Source organism: Apis dorsata, unplaced genomic scaffold (assembly GCF_000469605.1).
Source record: "Apis dorsata unplaced genomic scaffold, Apis dorsata 1.3 scaffold_251, whole genome shotgun sequence".
In the NCBI taxonomy this organism is placed as follows: domain Eukaryota; kingdom Metazoa; phylum Arthropoda; class Insecta; order Hymenoptera; family Apidae; genus Apis; species Apis dorsata.
The window spans coordinates 226,921-234,473 of record NW_006263529.1 but is presented as its reverse complement, the minus strand read 5'-3'; the positions used below and the strand labels follow the sequence as shown (position 1 = coordinate 234,473).

The 7,553-nt window shown below is 32.5% G+C and overlaps 1 long non-coding RNA gene across 1 annotated transcript in view; it reads right to left on the bottom strand.

Annotated features, from left to right (window-relative positions):
* Window positions 1-861: 861 nt before the first annotated feature.
* The window catches only part of LOC102675595, a 7,703-nt gene continuing 1,011 nt past the window's right edge, over window positions 862-7,553 (bottom strand). Inside the window, exons 2-3 of the long non-coding RNA XR_421839.2 lie at window positions 2,972-2,979; window positions 862-889 (exon numbers count right to left, since the gene is read on the bottom strand). This is a non-coding gene — a long non-coding RNA (uncharacterized LOC102675595). The remainder of the gene's footprint in view (window positions 890-2,971; window positions 2,980-7,553) is intronic.

The following is a 7,553-nucleotide window of genomic DNA, read 5'->3' as shown; positions in this document are numbered from 1 at the left end:
CACGTACTCCGTCCACCCAACGGTATGTAATACGGTTCACATTCTCGCCTCTGTCTAGCCGCTACGCTTTTCCCCGTGTCTCTCTTCGGCTTCGGCTCTTCGCGTCCGTGTACAGGGTGTCTCTGCGATTCTGTGATTTTTAACAGGGATTTTTAACGGGGAATGGGAAAAAAACACGTTGAATTTTTGGAGGTGAGACTCTACTGAGACTTTCTGACAGGGTGGCAATTTTGAAAATTATGGTGAAAATTTTTTTTCTTCTACGCTTACGGTAAAAGTAAATCGGATATAAATGGAAATTGGGATTTGGAAACATCATTTTTTTCAATAAGATTGGATATATATAAATATATATTACGTTCATCGAATTTTTAAACTCGATTTTCTCGGAAGGCGAGGCTTCGAATAAAAAAAAATTCTTTTTTTTCTTCCCTTATTTTTCGACGCGAAGAATAATCCTCTAAGAATCCTCTGCTTATCATGATCAAATTCATGTTTATTATTTTTTAATTCTATTTTTTCGAAAACGAAAAAACTCCATTCCTCTTTTCCCACTTACTTCTCCATACAAAATAACATTCCTATTTACTTGTGAAACACCCAGTATACGCTTATCTCTCTCTTTTTCTCTCCCTCTCTCTTTTCTCCTTCTCTGTTCTATAACTAGTGGTTCGGAATTCCCTTTCCCGTATACTCTCGGTCTCCTTCATCGCGATGCCCTATACCGCGTGGGTAACTCTTTGCACTCTCTCTCTCTCTCTCTCTCTCTCTCTTATCAACCGTATGTACAAGCTGCTCTGTACATATTCGTGCGTGTGTATGCAGAGTTATACGAGATTGTGTGCAAAGCTTGCGATGCTCGAAAGAGAGTGAAAGTGAGAGAGAGAGACTGTTGGGAGAGAGGATGGTTTAAATGGGTGAATACATCGCCTCGAAGGTCGTGCCAGAACTTACTGGGTCACTGGAACGACGGTGATGACCCCGTGCTCCTTTCCTCTGATTTCATTCTGGTTTGATGCATGAAGAATCGGAGCGTCTTGCGACAGGGTTGCATTGATGAGCGTGTGTCGCGTTTCCGGTATAGGCGAGGCTTCCGTAGTACGTACAAAAGGATAAGAGGTCGTGGCGAGATTGAGGATGATGGCCCGTGTGCTTCATCTTTGAATAAGCGAATCGACGAGAATCGAGGGAGATTTTGGAATTCGAAAATATAAGAATAATGCAGTTTTTATTATCGTTTCGCTCGTTTCAGGATTAAAATTTTATTCTGATGATTGTGAATTTAATGGTTGGTTTTTTCTTATTTTTTTCTTTTTTACTCGAAAAGTAAGATTCTTAAGATTTTTGCTGCCTATGATTGGAATTTTTTCTTTTTTAATCTTTATGCTTTTTTTCTTGTTTTCTTTGGAAACAAGTGAGATCGATTTAACTGTGAGAATGACAGATGATCGATAAAGAGTGTATATGTATATTAATTGTCTCGTAAAAATATTAATCGAAAGTATGTTGTATTTTATTGTTAGATTTAGTTTGGTTCTTACTGCTGGAAGAAGAATATATTGTTTCAATATATTGTAAATGCATATTATTGCCTATTAAATAATATTTTAGATAACTTAAATAGTTTAGTTATCTAACTTAGTTTAAATTTAAAAAAACTATTAGTAAATTTAAACTTTGCTTGAAAAACCTCTTTGCTTAACAAAGTACTTGAAAAAAATATGAAAATTAATTTCTTTAAATGCATATAAATTATATATATTTTTTCCTTGCACTTGTGTTTCTCACTTTTCATTAATTTCATTACTTGTCTTATTTTTTGTTCATCTTCAGTAAATTTATTATATATTGTATAATATAATTTTTTACAGACTTATTTAATCTGGATTACTAAATAAATTATTGAGATGCAATAATTTTTCTATTAATATTACTTCAAAAATTTCTACTAATATTACTTCAAAATATATACCTTGTCTTCAATTATATTATATATATTCGATTCGTTTCATTAATCGAAAGATATTTTGTTACTTTTTTCATTCGTTTGATCATCAGGATCCGAAAGAAAATTCGTGGCTCCAAGTTACACTGTTCCTGGCAACGAACCATGAGGCAAGGTTGCTTCTGTCCTTAATTTTAGAAGCATCGAAAAGGAACGCTTCGAGATGGCCGTCGTGACAAAAATAATAACGCATACCACACGAAAATAAGAACTTCCTTACCGCATAAGTATTTAAATTTTATTTCTATTCCATCGTTTCAAGTTCGAGTTTAATTATTCCTTACTTGCAACTTTCATCCCATGAATATACATATATATCATATTTCATTCCATATTAAATACTTTGTAATTCTGTAGAAAAATAAGAATATTATTTATCGTGTTTTTTCTGTGTGGTTTTTGATATTAATGCGTATAAAAAAAAATTTATGAATGGATTCTCATCGTGGAAGCGAGGAACGAATGCTTGGAGACTCGGAGAAAGTCGAATAGAGATTGGAGAACGTTTCACTTTCACTTTGCTCAACCAGCATGGATTCATGCTCTTTCAGGCCTGTAAATCTCGTGTTCTATTCTCGTTTCATTTTATCCTTCTGTAATAAAAATATTGAGCGTTTGTTATTATAATTTATAATCGATACTATTTAAAATTATTAAAGTTATATAATAATTAATAATTTATGCGTTTGTTTTCATTCAGATTATTGATAATTTCATCGATTGTTTATTCTATTAAGATACAAATGACACACTAATTATTTATGACAGACATTTACAATATATTGATAAATAAATCTTCAGAAATAAATAGATTTTATCGCGCAAATAAATTTTTCGTCCGTGAAAATTTCTTAAAAAAAATGAGAAAACAATAAAATAACGATTCCCAATTAAATTAATTGTTCGTTGAATGAAAGTTTAAAAACTAAAGATAATTTTATATAATACGTACATACGGAATAAAACGAGAGATACTCGACAATAATTTTAATTTATTTATCTAAAATCGTATTATTTTAACGGTGCATCATTGCGCCAGTAATTACTCTTTCGCCAGATTTAAACTTATTAGAATTATCCCTCCCCAATAATCAAACAAAATTTTGATTCGATCACAGCGGGTTAACCGAGCCCATCAATTATTTTCACTTAACGATCCATAAGCTGTTCCAACTAACAATCACACGTAATGAATTTTCAAGTAGGAATCGACTGATTATTTAGTGCGTCTAGTCTGCGTCGATACCCGAGGGGCCAAGTATCATCGTGGTCGTCAACGCGATCATTATCACCATCGTCGAATAACGATCGTCATTGACACCGAGTGATATCGTCATGGGAGCCAATTAACGACACCCCTATATATGTATATATATATATATTTATACGCGTATATATTTTCCAACGTTTCATCGAAATAACGATTCTTTTCTAATCAACCGTATACAATTATCCCGTGTATAAATTCCCAATTGTAACTCCTATTGGCTTCCAATCTCCTCAGTGATCATCCACCGGTTCTCACCGAGGCAAGAAACTTAATTGCTCCTTTTAGGTCCGATTAATTTCGAATCAATTACCCGTTTGTTTGCGCACCGTTCGTTGCGGCAAGCGGTTAATGGACGTGTAATTACACCGGTGTATCGTGTATTATTACGTAGCCATTAACGCCAGAATCTAATAAAATCCCTTGAAATTCCTTCTTTTTAAGATAAAGAGAATTTGTTAGATCGAAATTTCGTTAATCATATCGATACTCGAATTTATCGATTTAACGTGTATTTACGTTATCTATATATAGATGATTTATATATATATATCTTAATAAATTATCGCGAATTGGATTATTATGCTGTCTTTTAAAAAAGATTTATATATATATGTATACTTGAGAATAAAAATTTGCAAAAAATAACGAGTTGAAAGTAACTCGTGAAAGAGTTTTATGTATTCGTTAATGATCCGTGCATTATCTTTTATAATTAACGATGGAAAAAAATTGTGTAAATATTTATTATTATGCTATTAACTTGATAAATGACGTTTCTTGTTTAAACTATAATAATATTTGATTTTTTCACAAAAATACTCACAAAAATTTTTTACAAGCAATTATTACCATTATTCTGTCTATGGAAAATTAATGACTAACCTTGTTTGGAGAACGAACCGTGAAAAATAGGAAATGAAAAGTATCATATCCGCATGGTTTATATTCACGGTTAAATAAAGAAGAAAGATTATTTTTCTTTTTATCTCGCGTTCACCTTTATAACGGAGTAAACATAGTTTTTAAACGGGGAGAAAACACCGATGGTGGACTTTTTTTTTTTTTTTTTTTTTTTTTAAAAAAAAAAAAAAAAAAAAGCCCACCATCGGGGTTTTCCCCCCGTTTAAAAACAATTTTTCCCCCGTAAAAAAGGGGAACGCGGGAAAAAAAAAAAAAAAATTTTTTTTCTTTTTATCTCGCGTTCACCTTTATAACGGGGTAAACATAGTTTTTAAACGGGGAGAAAACACCGATGGCGGACTTTTTTTTTTTTTTTTTTTTTATTTTATATAAAGAGAGAAAGGATAAGGGGAGAAGTCGATGTTTTTTTCCTTCACAATTGAACCGGAAAATCGAAGTGATCGATCCCCCTTTTTGCGACGAGAGCTTTTGTTCATTTTCGCGTGCACGCAAGTTTATCAAGCTAATTAACCGCTTCTTCGAGATGAATTTCACGCAAAGATGCTATTCGATTATTACGAGTTATTTAAATTAATACGAACTCTTTGAGAAATTGGATCGTTTAATAAGATTCTCCGTCTAAATCTAAATTTCTTCTTCTTCTTCTTCTTCTTCTTCTTTCTTCAAATTTCGTTATTTGTTATTGAAAAGAATTATTTTCACAAAATTACGTACGAAATTTTTTCGATATCTCGATTATCAATCTTGTACACTTTTCGAATTCTTTGGAATAAATTTGCAAATATATGAAACGGATTTCTCGTGTTTCTCGTGCAATGGAACGGTGTGGCCGGTTTCTCGTAGGTGGTACGAAAAACACCAACTGAAGAAACGTTTTCAAATAATTTATTTAACCTCGTACTTCGTAATGACATCACGTTACTTTACAATTAATCCAAGAATTACACGTTACTCTAATTTTAAAAGGAAACAAAAAAATTGTGTTGTGATCGGTCGCAGAAGCGCTCTATACAAAGTAGTCGAAATTCTTCGGGCAACGAGGTGTCGGGGGGTTTTGGTGGCGAAAGGGTTGAAATTCGAAAATGTATCTCGCGCGGCCCTTTTGACGGAAAAACAGTAATCTCCTTCTTTTCCTCTCGAAAAGAGATGCCAAAAATTGGTAGTGATCGCGAATGTAATGAACGATCGCTGGAGATCAATGTGCTTTTCTTTTCTTTTCTTTTCTTTTCTTTTTTTTTTTTTTTCTCTCCCTTCTTCTTCGATTCTTCGTTTCTCGATCCGCGAAAAATGAAATTTAAAGCGTGTAGACAAAGTATTAGTAGACATTGTATACAGATATGCATAATCGATATCAAAGATGGCAAGGTTTTGAAGAATATTCTTCAAGGAATGCGAAAATAAAAGAGTATATTAATTAAAACAACGCGTAGGCGTGCGATAATTAAATAAATACGTACGACACTTCGATTATTTAGGATTGGTTGTGTGTATGTGTGTGTATTTAAATGAGATTTAATCCCTTATAGAAATAGTGGCACATATTTTTCACTTTTTTTTTTTTTTCTTTAATTTACAACATATGTAATTCCAAAAGATACAAAGATACAATCGTATGTGTACATTAATTAATTTCCTCTGATTCGTTTAATCCGTTCGTTTAATTAATAAAGAAAGAAAAAATAATTTATATATATTTTCTTAGACCTCGAGGACGAGAGACAAAAGATTAAATTATCTTTTTCTTGCCTTCCGTGTAGAAAACAGAAAATATAATCTTCTTATACAGGCAGTTCATACTTCACTTACGTTTATTACTTATAGAAATTTTTTTTCACCACAAATTTCTGTACCAACATTCGGACTTCTTGTTGAAATCCAAATATCTTGTACGCAGATACATATCTATAGGCAATGTCTGTAAGTTTACACGCTTTCAACCCGATTATTCGGATATTCCACGCATCATCTCCGTTCATTACGATCGCTTAATTAGTAACATTAAATGGCAGTTTGTTAAGGTGATCGGATCAATCACCGGATTTTGAACGTTTTTTTTTTTTTTTTTTTTTTTTTTGAAACCTGAGAGATATCGTGACCTTCGACATCGATCGATCACCAGAGATCACCATGTTTCGTTTTCGTTCGAAAGATATCAATTTGCGTGTCACGAATTCCTTTGAAAACGAGACAACGATGTTATTGCATCGATTTTCTTCATTCCTCGAGGTCCACTGAGGCAGGTAAAATTGTCTTTGAAATTGAAAATTCTCGAATAATTGCCTTTCACAATTAAATATGTTTATCACTCAACTGGAAAAAGATTTTTCCCCTTAAAATAATTAAACTTAAAGATATGAATTTTTACGTACTAATTAATTATTTCTTTTTTTTTTAAACAAATTGTTATTCTTCTTTTCAGAAGCATATTATAAGAAGTGTAAAGAAATCACAAAATAAAATTATCTTAAAAACCATCTTTTTTTGGAAGAATGATAGACATATCTGGGCTAAACGTAAAAATTAATATTTGGCATAAACGATTTTGACAATACGATTCAAAAAAAAAAAAAAAAGTTCTATTAAATATTCCCAATTCAATTTATCCAACGAATGCAGAGTACAAAGATCGAATTGCTCGAAATTGCTGGGTATTTGTCTCTCGCGAAAAATATCTCGCTGTTCCTTTCAACCCCTCGAGAAATGAATACGTGAGAACACGGATGGAGGAGCCAGGTTCTTTTGTTTCATTTTGCGAAATTATATATATATATATATATATATTTTTTTTCTCGTGAATCGTGGCCGAAGAAGATCCGAGATGAAAGCGAGATCAACAGAGGACAGGCGTTCGAGAGTCCCTCTTCGAAGGATCTCATCCCTTTTTTTTTTTTTTCGCAGAATTTTTCCTTTCATCGATTATTATTACGCATATCTATCTTTGGGGGCAGGTCAACTTCCGCCAAATCTCGCGTCGTTCGTTCGCTCGTTGAACGAAATTCTGCCGCATGTTCCAATCGCACGCAATGGAGAAGATTGGATCGTTCTCCATAATGATCTAGATTCTATCAAAGGAGAGAGAAAGAGAAGATTTTGTAACTTCCATGTTCAATTAATTTAAAAAAAAAAAAAAAGAAAAAGAAAAAAAGAAAGAAAAAAATCATGCTTCAGTCGAGTAATGACTGAAGATTTTGCAATTTATAGCGAATTTTTTATTTTTTTTTGTTCGTCGATTTTAAAATTCTGACTTGTATCGATGAACAGATTATCTATCCATTTTCTCATCATTCCATCGAGGGATGAGAAAGATTTGTCATATTTTATCCAATCTTTTTAATCGTTTGTTCTTACGCTGAGATT